This window comes from Marmota monax, unplaced genomic scaffold (genome assembly GCF_021218885.2).
Source record: "Marmota monax isolate L192 unplaced genomic scaffold, Marmota_monax_Labrador192_F-V1.1 WCK01_AAM20220418_F8-fsc00237, whole genome shotgun sequence".
In the NCBI taxonomy this organism is placed as follows: domain Eukaryota; kingdom Metazoa; phylum Chordata; class Mammalia; order Rodentia; family Sciuridae; genus Marmota; species Marmota monax.
The window spans coordinates 863,621-877,363 of record NW_026694627.1 but is presented as its reverse complement, the minus strand read 5'-3'; the positions used below and the strand labels follow the sequence as shown (position 1 = coordinate 877,363).

The 13,743-nt window shown below is 51.7% G+C and overlaps 1 protein-coding gene across 2 annotated transcripts in view; it reads right to left on the bottom strand.

Moving 5' to 3' along the window:
- The window catches only part of Mlxipl (MLX interacting protein like), a 33,050-nt gene extending 22,515 nt beyond the window's left edge, over positions 1–10,535 (bottom strand). For both annotated transcript variants that reach the window (XM_046422732.2, XM_046422731.2), the window contains exon 1: positions 10,397–10,535. The gene's annotated coding sequence lies outside the window, so the exon portion shown is untranslated. The remainder of the gene's footprint in view (positions 1–10,396) is intronic.
- Between the last annotated feature and the right edge of the window lie 3,208 nt (positions 10,536–13,743).

Below are 13,743 nucleotides of genomic sequence, written 5' to 3'. Positions count from 1 at the left end.
TGCCTCTTCACCCTGGCACCCCAGCTCCTTCTGCCAGGCTGGGTCTGCAGAAGGTTCCACTAAAGAATGTTTTGGCTGCACAGAATGGGGGCAAATCTTTGCCATCTGCACCTCAGATACAGCATTAATCTCCAGGACATATAAAGAACTCAAAAAACTTAACACCAACAAAACCAAATAACTCAATCAATAAATAGGCAAAGGAACTAAACAGACACTTCACAGAAGAAATATGAATGGTCAACAAATATTTTTAAAAACGCAAATTAAAACCACACTGAGATTCCATCTCACTCCAGTCAGAATGGCAACTATCAAGAATACAAATAACAATAAATGTTGGCAAGGATGTGGGGGGAAACACTCATACGTTGCTGATGGGACTGCAAATTGGTGCAACCAGTCTGGAAAGCAGTATGGAGATTAGATTCCTCAGAAAATTTGGAATGGAACCACCATTTGACCCAGTTATCCCACTCCTTGATTTATACCCAAAGGACTTAAAAATCAACATACTATAGTAATGCAGCCACATCAATGTTTATAGCAGCTCAATCCACATTAGTTAAGCTATGGAACCAACCTAGATGCCCTTCAACAGATGAATGGATAAAGAAAATGTGGTATACATACGCCATGGAATATTACTCAGCCATAAAAAAGAATGACTTTATGACTTGCCAATAAATGGATAGAGCTGGAGACTATCATGCTAAGTGAAATAACAAAGGTTGATTGTTCTCTCTGGTGGAAGCTAGCTCACAACAGGGAGAGGGAAGGACAGAAGTTCGTTGGATTAGACAAAGGGGAATGAAGGGAAGGGAGGAGGGTTGGGAATAAGAAAGACAGTAGAATGAATCAGACATCACTTTCCTATGTTCATCTATGAACACACGACCAGTGAAATCCCTCTTCATGTACAACCGCAAGAATGGGATGTTATACTCCATGTATGTGTGATATGTCAAAATACTCTCTACTTTCATGTCCAAGTAAAAAGAACAGCAACAACAAAAAGAATGCTTTGGCTGGGGTGGGTTGGGCATCTCCAGGCAGAGAGGAGGGAGATGGTGACTCGGCCGAGAGGAAGGGGAATGTTATTCATGAGTCAAGGAAGCACCGCGTGGAGGGCAAATAAGGAGAAAGAGGACTTTTGGCTGTGTCTCCAATGGGTGCCAAGTTGGGAAGCCACTTTCTTACTGGGTCTCAGTCTCTACATCTGTAAAGCAGATGAACGAATCCTGAAGGAAAGATTGTTAAATAGGACTAAAGTCAGGATGTTCAGCTGGGCATAGTGGTGCACACCTGTCATCTCAGCAACTCAGGGGACCCTGCCTCAAAATAAAAATTAAAAAGGGCTGAGGATATAGCTCAGTTTTACAGCACCCTGAGGTTCCATCCCCAGTACCACAAGAAAAATAAAATTAAATAAAGGAGCCAGAGGGATTACTTTTCATAACAGAACCATCCAATTTGTTCTGTTAAAAAATATGAGTCTCAGTTGGGCATGGTGGTGCACGCCCATCATTCCAGCAGCTCAGGAGGCTGAGGCAGGAGGATAATCAGTTCAAAGCCAGCCTCAGCAACAGTGAGGCACTAAGCAACTCAGTGAGACTCTGTCTCTAAATAAAATACAAAATAGGGTTGGGGATGTGGCTCAGTGGTCAAGTGTCTCTGAGTTCAGTCCCTGGATACCCTCCCCCAAATATGAGTCTCAACACTCTATGTTTATGTGTAGTGATGTACAAATGGCAATCACAGTGTTCATACTTATTGGGGGGAGGGTGTAAGAGGGATTGAATCCAGGGAGGCTTAACCACTGAGCCACATCCCCAGCCCTTTTATTATTATTTTATTTAGAGACAGGTTCTCCCTGAGTTGCTCAGGGCCTTGCTAAATTGAAGAGGCTGGCTTTGAACTTGAGGTCCTCCTGCCTCAGCCTCCCCAGCCGCTGGGATTACAGATGTCTGACATCACGCCCAACTCTTCACACATTTTTAAATTATGAAAATACCAAGTCAAAAAAAGGTCTTATGAAGACTACCTGTAGTCCTGACTGAGAAGCATGCATCTTTGTGCCCTGAGATTGAAGAATGGACAAGGAGGGAAAGAAGTACAGCAGGCTAGACATCAAGGGGGCATTCAGCTATCTGTCTGTCAATCTGTCCATCTGTCCAGTTGTGCGACCGTGGGGTCCTTTACCTTTCCATCCATCCATCCCCTAATGATCATTCTGTTCACCCATCTGCCTTTTCCTCTACCTCGATCCACTTATAACCAGTCCATCCATCCATCCACCCACCCACCCATCTCTTCTGCCCAGCCATTCATCCATCCCCGGCCATCTACCCACCTGCCCATCCATCCTTCACGTGTTCATGTACCTGACCATTCATTTCCTCATCCACCCCCCACCCAAATCCCCACTCGTGCTGGTCGGGCACCCGTGGTGATGTCAGCCCTCTGTTAAGCTGGGGTGGAAGTGGGGGAGCCCAGATGCTGGTGCTCTGACTCCTGTCTCCTTGCTGCTTAGCTTGCCCAGCTGTGACCAGAGAGGGGCAGAGACGGTGCCAGGGGGACTGAGGAGGTTCAGAGGGTGGAAGGACAATTAGCAGCCTGGGGAGGGGTGGTCTGGGAAGTCTCTTTAGAAAAAAATGTGCTTGGTGGGTCTCCCAAGACCAGGTGGGGACCAGACTGCAGGGGGTGGGAGCGCCGGGGAGGGCCAGGCTGGATCAGAGGCGGCGCTGGGAGCCACAGGGTGCAGCGGTGGGCATCTTTGCCACGCCCACCCAGCCCTGAGGGCGTGGTCAGGCAGCCACTGCCCTGCCCCTGAGCCTCCCCAGAAAGTACAACTGAAAGAGGGAGGCTGGGGAGCGGTTTGGAGGCACGCCACTGGCCTGGCGAGCGCAAGGCACTGGGTTCCATCCTTCCATCCAGCAAAAGGGGGGAAAAAAATGAAAAGGGTCTCTCTCTCCCCTGGGCTGAGAAGCACCCATCGCACGGTGCCCTGCACCCTGACTCCTGTGCCATGCGGCCTCGCAGCCTTATCTCACTTCCCTGTGAGTGGGGTGAGGACAATGGTCCCCTCCTACAGGACGGTTCCCACCATCTGGCCGGACTGAGGGGAACCCAGGGCTGCTCCACATCAGACACCAGACAGCGCCCCATGAGCTCCCGCCCTAGGCCAGGGGTGTGGGGTAGGGAGGAAGGAAGGACAGAGAGACCCCTGGGCAGGCGGGACGGTGCACAGGGCCTGGCCTGGTGCCAGGGACACTGAGGAGGCCCGGAAGACCTGAGGAGGGCAGCTGCCTGGGTTTCCCAGAAGGTTCTAGAAGAACCAGAGTAACTTCAGGCCCAGGACCCCTCAGTCCCTCTCCTTCCTTTCCTCTCCTGGGATCCTTCTTCCCGCGCCAGCAAGGCCACAACACCCCACCCAAAGCTCCCCAGGACACAGTAGTCCCCCAGCCCGGCCCTGGCGGAACCACAGCACTGTCAGAAGCATTCTCTTCCCTGTCCCCCGGGCGGTGTAGATAGGCAGGGATTTTCCTTGCCCTTTGTCACCATAAAGGAACAAGCCCTTTTTATTTTGAGGGTCTCACTAAGTTGCTTAGGGTCTCATTGAATCGAGGGGTGGTTGGCCACTGAACTACATCCCCAGCCCTTTTTTTTTTTTTGAGAGAGAGAGAGAAGAGAAGAGAAGAGAGAGAGAGAGAGAGAGAGAGAGAGAATTTTTAATATTTATTTTTCATTTTTCAGCGGACACAACATCTTTGTTTGTATGTGGTGCTGAGGATCGAACCCGGGCCACACGCATGCCAGGAGAGCGCGCTACCGCTTGAGCCACATCCCCAGCCCCCCCCCAGCCCTTTTTATTTTGGGGGTCTCACTAAGTTGCTTAGGGTCTCATTAAGATGCTGAGGCTGGCCTCTGACTTGTGATCCTCCTGCTTCAGTCTCCTGAGTCACTGGGACTGTAGGCCGGCACCACGCCGACTCCTACACTTTTTGACTAATAAGGCTAAATAGTAGAGATATAGGGCGTCAGGATGCACCTCGTGGTGGGGTGGATGGTGTGCAAGGCCCCGTGGAGGGGGAAAACAGTGGTATGTGGCATGATGGGCAGTTATTTGCCAAGAACTTTCCCTTCGGCAGCACTTTGGTGGCTTCCTGGGTAGCCCTAAGACCCCATGCCAAGGCTGGGGTGTAATCAGTGGTAGAGCCCTTGCCTAGAATGTGACAGACCTGGGTTACATCAGGAACAAAAAAATTTAAAAATTACCCTATATGATTACATGACTGGTGTACTCTATATTATGTACAACCAGAAGAATGAGAAGTTATACTCCATTTATGTTTGATGTGTCAAAATGCATTCAACTGTCATGTATAACTAATCAAAACAAATAAAAAATAAAAAAATATAAAAGAGCCAGGCACAGAGGTGTGTGTCTGTCATCCCAGCAGCAACTCAGGAGGCTGAGGCAGGAAGATCGCAAGTTAGAGGCCAGCCTCAGCAACTTAGTGTGATCTTGTCTCAAAATAAAAAATAAAAAGGGCTGGGGATGTGGCTCAGTGATAGAGCATCCTTGACTTCAATCCCAATACCAAAAAAAGAAAAAAAAAAGGAAGACAATGAAAAACGCCTGTAATCCCAGCACATCTGGAGGCTGAGGCAGGAGGATCAGGAGTTCAAAGCCAACCTGAGCAACTTAGCAAGGCCCTAAGCAACTCAGTGAGACCCTGACTCTAAATAAACTACGAAATAGGGCTGGGGATGTGGCTCAGTGGTTGAGTGCCCCTGAGTTCAATCCCTGGTTCCTCCCCCCACCAAAAAAAAGTGTGGAAATATAGGCACCTAATGATACCTGGGTGGGATGACAAGTCACATAGACATTCTCTTTGTAAATTTCTACAAATGACAATGTGGTCTAATACTTAGGTATTGCTTTTGAAATTGGGGTGGGGGCAGTCTCTCTGTGTGCCAGTCACATTCTCATTCTGAGGAGCCCAGGGTGGGCTGGAGGACCAGGATAGTGAGCTCCCAGTATCATGGCCACACAGGGGAAGTGTGTGAACCTGAAGTGGCTGTTTCACCAAGACAAGCCATTATGCCACGTCTGTCAGTCTGCAAATATGTCAGTGGCCACTGTATACCATAAATGATTTTAATCCACTTTATTTATTTATTTATTTATTTTTGTGTGTGTGTGTGGTACTGGGGTTGAACCCAGGGCACTCAATCACTGAGCCGCATCCCCAGCCATTTTTACTTTTTACTTTGAGAGAGGGTCTCACTAAGTTGCTTAAGGTTTTGCAAAGTTGCTGAGGCTGGCCTCGAATCTACCATCCTCCTTCCTCAGCCTCCTGAGTCACACTTCTGACACCACACATGTCAGAAGGAAGTCAGCTGGGTGTCCTGCAATTCAACTCAATTCTGTCACTACCTTGAGTTAGCATCAGACCCCATAGGTGAAGGGCTCAGTCCACGTGGCTGCCCTAGCTCCAAATGCCAGTCCCAAGCCTAGAATGTCACTGGTACTTCTGACCCCCTCCTGGGTACTGATAATCTGCTCTATTTCTTACAGAACTCAGTCGAGCACTTTACTTACATTTACCAGTTTATTGTAGAGGATGGAACTCGGGACCAGCCACACGGAAAAGATGTGTGGGCAGAGTGTGGAGCACTGCTCAGACCCTCTGTGTCCTCTCTGGGGGTCTCCAGCATGGGAGCTCCCTAACCCTGTGCTTAGGGGATCTTATGGAGGTGAAGGGGTGATAGATTGCACCATTGGCCACTGGTGATTGACAGCTTAGGTGTGATTTGTCCCCTAGACCCTGAATTCATGTAGGAACTTAGTCCCCAGAGTCACGTGTTAATGATGTGAAGAGGGTGGGAACTTGATCCAACCATGGTGTTTAGAAGCAGGGTCTTTGGAAGTGACTAGGGTTAGATGAGGCCATTAGGGTGCAGCCTCCATGGCTGATTCCTAGTGGCTTTGTAAGAGGGACAGAGACCAGACACACGGACACAGGCACGGGTGGTCCCTGTGTCTTGCAGTGTGGTGCTGTGTACCACCTCAGGACCCTGCCAGCAGAAAGCCCATCACCAGACTGAGGCAATGTGAGTGTCATTCCTTTGAATCTCCAAAACTCAAAAAATAAATAAATAAATAAATTTGGTGTTGGGGGATTGAATCCAGGGCCTTGCACATGTAGGCAAGTGCACTACCACTAAGCTACATCCCATCCTCAGATCTTTTTATTTTTTATTTTGAGACAGGGTCTCACTAAGTTGCCCAGGTTGTACTCAAACTTGAGCTCCATCTGTCTCAGCCTCCATAGTAGCTGGGAATAGAGGAAGTGCCATCACAACCAGCAAATCCTCTTTTCTTTACAAAGTTAAGCTGCTTTGGGTATTTTGTTATAGTAACAAAAAGCTGACTTATACAGGGATTGAACTCAACCTCCAGCCCCTCTGCCTTCCCCAGAGGTCAGATGGGACTCATCCTGAAACTATCTAGGAACTTCAGGCCACTGTCATTAGCACACACCCATCACCACTCTGGAGATTCCAAAGAACCAGAGACAAAGAGCCAGATGACATTTCCCATTGTCCCCCTACCAGGCATTCCCGTGAGCTGCCATGTGCTGTCTATCGGTTATCAGTGTAATCAATCCACCTAACCCCCTGTCACACAGCATGGAGTGTCCCCATTGTATACAGCTAGGCTCTGGGAACTGTTTGTTTATTTACTTGTCTCTCTGGTACCTGTTAGATATGAGGACACTCATGGGTCGTATAGTTAATGAGTAAGTAGCACAGGTCTGATTTGGACCTGAATGCAGCTGATAGCAGAGCCCAAATGTGCCCTTCCATGGGGCTGCTGGGAGAAACCAAAGGCTGACCTGTCCCTTTGGCATCCCCTTGCCAATATCACACGTCAAGGAAGCCCACCAGAGATGGAGCTCAAGGGCAGATGAATACTACTTAGGGAGGGGGCAGCTGGCATGTGGACAGTGAAGGGCTGCCAGATTCTTGGGGAAGTCAGCCTGGCCACCCAGCAGAAGGGGGCAAGGGCGACAGACTCAGGGTTCTCAGAGGGAGAAACTGGGGCTCGGACCATACGTCACGTGACCTCAGAGACCAAGCAGGGTGTCCTGCCCCTCAGCTTTGGGATGGGCACCAAAGGAAGAGAGAGAGACAGAGACAGAGAGACAGGGATCCAGGATTCGCAGAGCAGGCTCGTCCTTTGGACCTGGATGGCTCTTCTGTGCTCCTCAGGGTGCCAGGGTGTGGTCTGCCCACAGTTGCCAGGAGTAAAGGAGGTGTCTCGTGGGGGTGGAATGACCGTCAAGTCTGCCCACATCCCAGACCTGGGGGGATGGCGTTCAGACGGCAACACCCAAGACAATGCCCCTCCCTCCAGGCCCCCTGCCCAGGAGCGTGGGGTACAGGACCTGGACTGCGGTGGCCACCAATGCCATACCATGTGACCTTGGTTCCTCTGTAGGAGGAAGGAAAGGTACAGTGAGCTCTGAGTGTTAATTTTCTCATCTTTACGATGTTCTTTCTGGCTCTGTGATGTCACATGTACTAAATGCAGTTGTTACCAAGATCAAATGAAATCGGGGGCAGTGATTCCTGATCGCTGTGGGTTTCCTTCCTCCTTCCCTCCAGCCTCAGCAGCTCTTCTTGCCTCACCAACATCTCCAAGTATGTTAAAAAAAAAAAAAAAAAAAAAAAAAAAAACAGATGCTGGCCGGGTGCAGTGGCGCACACCTGTAATCCCACTGACTCTGGAGGCTGAGACAAGAGGCTATCAAGTTCAAGGCCAGCCTCAGCAAATTAGCAAGTCCTCCACAATTTAGGTAGACCCTGTCTCAAATAAAAATAAAAAATAAAAAGAGCTGGGGATGTTGCTCGGTGGTAAAACACCCCTGGGTTCAGTCCCCAGTACCAAAATAAATACATAAATAAGTGAAAATAAAAATAAAGTACTATAGAACATAGAAGATGAGGAGGCCACTTCCACCAGGGCACTCACAGATTTCTCAAGCTGGTCAGACAGGTGACAGCTTTTCCTCCACCCAGAACCCCCGGCCTCCCCTTGCTGGATAGCTGATCCTACACTGGTCCTATGCCTGGGCTGATGGGAAAGGGGACCCTCGGGGGGCAGCTCTCTCACCCAGAGCCACACGGCTGTTGGGGCTAAGTAAGGGACCAGAGCTGGTATGACCCGCAAAGCCATGCAGGAGGAGGCCTGGGGACTCCCAGGGCAGGGCAGACATGACTGTCTCCCAGTCTGAGTATCTTGGAGTCAGTCAAGGAGGTGTGTCCCCTATTTATCAGGGCCAGGACCTGTCCTGGGAATATTTTGTTCCTTCCTGCCCCGATGGGGTTCCCTTCTTCAAGGGGGGCTTAGCCAACCTCCAAGAGGAAAAAGAGGCGGGAGCTACCTTGCCTGAGTCTCAGGTGCACGAAGGATGGGAGGGAGGTTGATGTGTGGGTGCAGATGCGGACGGATGCTCACGAGCTGACCTCAGAGACCAAGGGGCAGCCAACACAGCCCCCTATGCAGAGCATGCACTTGCCCACAGCTACTCCACCCTGAAGTTACTGCTGAGCAGAGTGAGCCCCAGAAAGAGGACAGGCTGGCCAAGGTCACCTGGGGAGTAAGTCAGAGGCAGCCTTGGGAGCAGACAGAGGTTTGGAATCAGGCGGCCTGGGTTTGAATCCCAGCTCTGCCACTTCTAGGCTGTGTGATCTTGAGCCAGTGCTCTGACCTCTCTAGACCTCTGCTTCCTCGTCCATAAAGGGAAGATAATATCTTCCCTCTCAAATTATCAGGAAGAAGGACACAGAGCATGTGTTTTTCTGCACAGAGCATGAAAAACTTCAGATCCGCCCTCCCCCAGTTGGAAGAGATGTCCTGAGCCCGAGGCAGCCCCCCGGGATGCTTTGCGCAGGAGCCCAAACCCCTTCTTTGGCCCTGACCAGGGTCACTCCCTGAGCCATGTTGGGAAGGCCCCTCCCAGCCTCCGACATCCCCAAGCCTGCCTTGAACCAACACAGCACCAGCACCAAACCCTGGGCAGCCCCAGGGGAACCCCGGGAGGGGTCTATCCCAAGGGAGTGGAATGGCTGGGCAGGGGTGGTCCACAGGAGCTTCGAGGGCACGGCCCCTCCTGTTCTGCTCTGCAGTTTGCTAGATAGTGACACCTGCCCTCCACCTCATTCTCCTGTGCACACCATCCCACCAGAGCTGTCTGAGGATTTCAGTCACAGGATTCCAAGACCACAGACAGGTACCTGACCCTGGTTCTCAGCTACTCTCCGCAAAGGTCCCAAAATAGGCCCTGACCTGGGCTCTAAGCTGAGTCTTGGCCTAGGGTAGACTGTATTCTCAGGGAGGTTTAGGGGAACACCAGAGGGTCATTTTGTCAAGAGGAGGAAATTCTGGTGGCCACAGCTCAGATTTCCGGAGCAGGAACCTCCCTCCACTTCTGGAAGTTTCCCTGACCTGAGGTTGAGGATCTGGGCCTTCTTGGGATGGGCTTGAAGTTCCTGGACCCCCCACTTGAGCTTCCCTGTGGACCTAGGAGCCTGGGCTGGAGATGGGAGAGGCCAGCTGCTGAGAATAGGCAAAGTCCTTGGGCAAGATGGCAGCCTGGGTGAGATCCCCAGGCTTAGCTGTGATATCACCCAGAAGGACTAGAGGGACCCTGCTGGAGTGGGCTTCCCTGTCTTCCACAGCACCCTGGTGTCCCCATCTGCACATGAGTGGCCCAGGGGCAAGCCTTGCACCTCACAGAGAAAGAGGCAGGCCCAGAGAAGGCCAGCAAAGTGCTTCCCCATGTGACCTTGGGGTCACATAGCCTGGCACAGACAAGAACCCAGCACTTCCATACCAGCCCAGCCTGACCACACCTGCCCCCTCCCCACCAGGTGGCCTCAGGAGGCACAAGGGTTGTTGAGAGCCGGAAGGAAGCCCTGGCCTTTCCAAGACTGACCATTCAGCCCTCCTACCTATCTGCAGACCTTGGTGGCCAGGAACCCACATGCCCCATCCTGACATCTGGCCCTTCCTTTTGCCTCCCTGGGCCCACAGTCAGCTCCAAGAACAGCACCCCCAGGTCACTATCCAACTTTAGTCCAGCCCCTGGGACCCAGGAGAGCCCCTGACCCTCTCTCTCTGCTCCTGGAAGGACCAACGTGAACTCCGGATTCTTGATCCAGCGTCCTCCCGGGAGTAGGAGCTGGCCTCCTTCTCCGTGGGCGCCGAGCGGAGGGAGGGGGACACACGGCGGTGCACCCGCCCGCCGAGCCACCCAAGTGCCCTGCACAGTGGCAGGTGCGGAACAGGATCCGACTCCGCTGGGGAGACGCTGGCACTCACCTGATCGCCGCCGCGCGCTCCCTGGACTCCGGGATCTGCAGGTGGCACCGGCCCGGACCCCCCTCCCCGGGTCTCCGCGGGCGCGAGGGATGCTGCGGCGGCCGCTCCAGCGCCTTCCCCGCGCGGGCGGCAGAGGGCTCCGTGCGCTGCGCCGCCGACCCGGCTTTTACCCGCGGGTGTGGACGGGGCACTGCCGGTCCCCGCCCTCCCCGCTCCGGCGTGTCCTTTGCCCCTTGATCCGGTGCCTCCTTCTCTCCTTAGCACGTGGGTGGCAGCCGCTCCGCCGGATGCAAGCCTGTGGGGCAGCCCTGGCCCAGGCCGTGGGCTCCGGCGCCTGCCAATCCCCGTCTGCCGCTGGCTCGTGCCCGCTCACCTTTAACCCTCCTCCCCGGGGGCTTGGTGCCTGGCCCCCAAAGCGAGCAGGGAGGAGCCCCCGGTGCCCAGTGGGCAGAGGAAGGGCCTGGGATGGGCCTCTGCCAGCTCCAGGAACCGCAGCCCCTTTGGGACGCCATCCCGATTACTGAACTCCCCTTTCTGGACCCTCTTCCTCCACATTAAGGTCCCTGGAAGCCCTCTGTTCTGCCCAAGAGGCCGTCTCTCTGGGACCCCTCTTTCTGACATCTTTCTTTTCCCAGAGTCCCCTGCCTCCAAACCCGTTCCCTGCAGACTTCCCCATGAGCCTCTGCCCCTGCGCCCACCCTTCTCCTCAGGACACCCCCACATACACTCAGTTCCTCCTGCCTCCAGTAGCCCTGGGATCCTCCTGCTCCTGAGGCTCTGTCCTCCTGACCTACATTCATTCTACAAACACCTTGGCACACCCTTAGCATAGTAGTCAAAGTCGAGGACAGGGACAGGGACAGGGCAGGTCCACAGTGGCCGAGTACTGCATTCAAAGCCCAGCCATGAGGCATCCGAGTCCTCAGAGTCAACTCCGCTTGGGAGGGGATTCAGGGCCTTAGCTCACCTGCCAGCTCTTGGGGGCAGGAGTAGGGCAGGCAGCAGTGGGCAGTCAGGGTGGACAGAGGAGGAGACTGATCCTGTGCAATGATGGGGCAGGTCCTCTCGACCCTGGAGCATCCTTCCTGCTCTCTACTGATGGAGACAGCAGAGGTGGAGAGAGTCCTGCTAAGGACAATGCAGAGTTTCCTGCTGGTGACAGGAGGTGCCGGGCAGGGGGCTGTGGCGGGTAATACTGGAGGATTGGGCTGGGCCTAGAAGAGGCCCTGAGTTGTGCAGGATCCTGCTCACACCCTACATTCATGCTGCCCCCTGCTTCTTCTACCTCTTTTCTGTCATCTGTCCATGACAGCCACCTCACATGATTTACTATGGGTCTCAGTGCTGCTGCCTTGCCCAGACACCTGTCCACATCAGGGCCAGGACCCAGAGAAGGAGACCAGTGATGATGCATGTTTGTGCGTGTAAAGGGGCTTGAGCCAGGGCACAAGCAGCCCTGGGGTACAGCCCTGCCCCTGCCTTTGACTGGCTCTGCAACTGGGTGAGGTCCTAATGGCATCTCCTAGGACCTCAGCCTCCCCATACACATAAGTGGCAGATTTAGCAAACAAAAGCCCAAGATGCCCAGTTAAATTTCAATTTTCAGATAAGTATTTTGTATCAGGATGTCTCCTGAAATATTTGAGGTTTGTTTGTTTATACCGGGGATTGAACTCAGGGGTGCTTAACCACTAAGCCACACCCCCAGCCTGTTTTTGTATTTTATTTAGAGACAGAGTCTTGCTGAGTTGCTCAGGGCCTTGCTAAGTTGCTGAGGCTGGCTTTGAATTCACGATCCTCCTACCTCAGCCTCCCGAGCTGCTGGGATTACAGGTGTGCACCACTGTGCCGAGCTGGGGTATATTTATATTAAAAGATTATTCATAATGCATATCTAACACCCAAACTTAGAACTGGGGATGTAGCTCAGTAGGAAAGTGCTTACCTAGCATGCATGAGGCCCTGGGTTCAATCCCCAGTACTGCAAAAACAAACAAACAAACTCTCAGATGTAACTGGACATCTTGAATTGACAATACCCCAGTGAAATAGAGGAGGCGGGAGGTTTAGACAGGATGTTCTCCCTCAGGACCCCTCTAAGCTCCAGCTACCTCCTGGGACACCCTCAGGTGGACCTGGAAATGGTTCAGAAAGCTGTGCCTTCTTTGCAGAGGAAGGGGCAAGCAAGGTGAAGAGTGGGTAGCTGTCATCATAGGGCCACACACACAGAGAGGAGGCAGAGAAGTGTCTAGAAGCAACCCAATCCTGGCCTGCTTCCGGATGAGGAAGGTTTTCATGGTGACTTGGATGCTGGGGAAGAAGGGAGGGGAGGTTAGATGGCTTCTGGTGATCACTTAATGGAAGCTGGGGAGGTGGAGGGTCTCCTCCTGTTGGGAAGAGTCCTGAAGATCAACAAAAAGGATCAGAAAAGATTCTCCAGAGTCCTGCCAGCCTGTCTCTTCAACTGAACACAAGACTGCACTGCTGAGAGACATTTGCTAAGGACTCACCACCTGCCAGGGCCCTTCCCCATCTTCCAAACCCTTCAGATGAGTTCATTCATCAACTCATTTTGTTCTGGTATCCCAGATGTGGAACCCACAAAAACTTAAAATGAGCAACAAATATACAAATATGTACTTAGGGTAACTTGGAAATAATTGTTATGTTGTTAGGGGTCTGATTTCCCCCTTTGGTACCAGGGATTGAACCCAGGGGTGTTCTACCACTGAGCCATATCCCCAGCCCTTTGTATTTTCTTTTATTTTGAGACAGGCTCTTGCCCAGTTGCTGAGGCTGCCCTCAAACTTAGCAATACTCCTAACGCAGCCTCCCGAATTGCTGGGATTACGGGGGTGGCCTGGTGTAGAAAGGTCTGTTTTGTTTGATTTTGTTTTTGTTTTTGTGGAAAAGCAATACGTAAATGACAGGAGCATTTAAAACCATTTTAAAATTCATTGTAAAGATGGCACAAACTCTACTGCAAAAGTTACTTCCACTACATGTTCAACTGGATAAAATATTAAGCACGTAACCAATATGTAATATAAGAGATACATTCATGAAAGCATTTCCTAGAACTGTTTTCATTTTATTTTGAGGAATTCTCTGTATTTCCAATATCAGATACTATATTGTCCCAGTGTCCTATTTATAGGACAATCTGTATCTTCCTTCTTATTGATAATAAAGGATATCTGAACTCGGTCTGGATTGTGATCTCCAACCTATTTTAAGGCACTTGTGTCAATTTCATTGAAATATTTGCAGAATTGAAAACTTGGGACTTCACCAGTTAATCCCTCCAACAGCTGGAAGAGATGTGTTTTCTCCCCAGTTTACAGATG